This window comes from Plasmodium cynomolgi, chromosome 9, assembly GCF_000321355.1.
Source record: "Plasmodium cynomolgi strain B DNA, chromosome 9, whole genome shotgun sequence".
NCBI classification, from domain to species: domain Eukaryota; phylum Apicomplexa; class Aconoidasida; order Haemosporida; family Plasmodiidae; genus Plasmodium; species Plasmodium cynomolgi.
Window position 1 is genome coordinate 1,840,878 of NC_020402.1, and position 1,621 is coordinate 1,842,498.

Consider the following 1,621-nt stretch of genomic DNA (forward strand, 5'->3'; position numbering starts at 1 on the left):
TTTTTTTTTTTTTTTAAATTATATTCCTCTTCTTCTATTTTTCCGCTTCGTCAAAAATATGTATTTTATCAATCAACTTTTCTAACCTGTTTACATTTAGTCGATCTGTTCCAGTGCTGGCGGTCAACGTATTCTCCCAGTTGTGGTACACTTGCGTGTTTTTAATTTGTTTTTCTGTTTGTTCTCTTTGCAGAAATGCTTCAGGTTTGTGTAATTCTTAAGTGGAAACTGTTATCGTATTTTTTACTTTTATTATGTTCCGTACTTCATTTACCTTGATCGTTATATCGTGAAGTGCTTATGTGTGTGGTTTTATTTTATTTTTTTTTGTGCACTTATTTGTATTCCTCTTTGCAGCCTCTTTGTGTACCTTTTCGTATACTTGGTTTTTTTTTTTTTTTTTACTACTTTTTTGTTAGTTTTTTTTTTTTTTTTTTTTGGTAGTATTTTCTTTCTACAAATTTGCTGACGCAACCAAATAGAACCAAACAAAGGGGGTAATCAAATTAATAAAAACAGTCAGAGATAAACCAAACAAAGAAACAAAAAAAAAAAAAAAAAACATATAGGTATGTATATATATGTGGTAAAAAAAAAAAAAACAACAAATGAAAGATAATGTTAGTGAACTTAAAATGACGTACGTAAACAAAAATTAAAAATTAGCACATAGACACATGGTAACAAATTTACATAGGCTTAAACAAAAAGTTGTTCAGGGGTATACAATTGATGTGTTATTGCAGAGTGGACTGCTACGGAAAAAAAAGGGGGCGATAGTAAAATGGAATGGAAGCAAAATGCAAACGACGAGGAAACGAAGTGGCATGAATTAGCACGGAATGGCAAAAGGGGCGCATGGCAAGCGGAACAGAAAAAGAAAAAATTAAAACTGAGCTAAGTGGCGTAAATATTAGGGACAAAATTAAAAATTAAATGAATCACAAACTCTATAAATTTTGAGAAAACAAAAGGTCTTTAGCTCGAATACAGTTGGAGACATAGCAAGTGTTACATCTGCAGAAAGAACAACAAAACAAAGAGGACAAAATAAAAACTATAGCTAATGTAGGTGTACAGAAAGTAAACTATCATTTTTGATGCAGAGTTATTGAAATGGCAATAAGTAGGATCGTTTAATTTTTGTTAAAATATCATTTGTGCATTAATCATACACGTTTACGCGGTTAAGCGGTTGCGCAGTTAAGCGGCCAACCGGTCAAGCGGTAAACTGGTCAACTGGCCAACTGGCCAACTGTTCAAACACTTGTGCAAACATGGAACGTTGCAAAAAGATTAATTCCTGTCTACTCGCTCGAAGGTGCAAGTACACGAATGCAACATACATGCGTAGATACACGCGCAAACGCACACATAAATGTATATATGTGGGGGCATCCACGCGTACGTAAGTACGTACAAAAACATACAACACAAAACAAATGGTATTATTTGCAATTCGGTCAGAGGTAATAGAATTGTTTTACTGTTTTACTGTTTTATTGTTTTGTTGTTTTATTTTTTTCCTTTTTTCTTTTTTCATTATTTCGCTTTTTCATATATTTCTCTCTCTCTCGCACTCTCAATTTTGGAATTTTACAATTTAAAACAAATGTTTGTA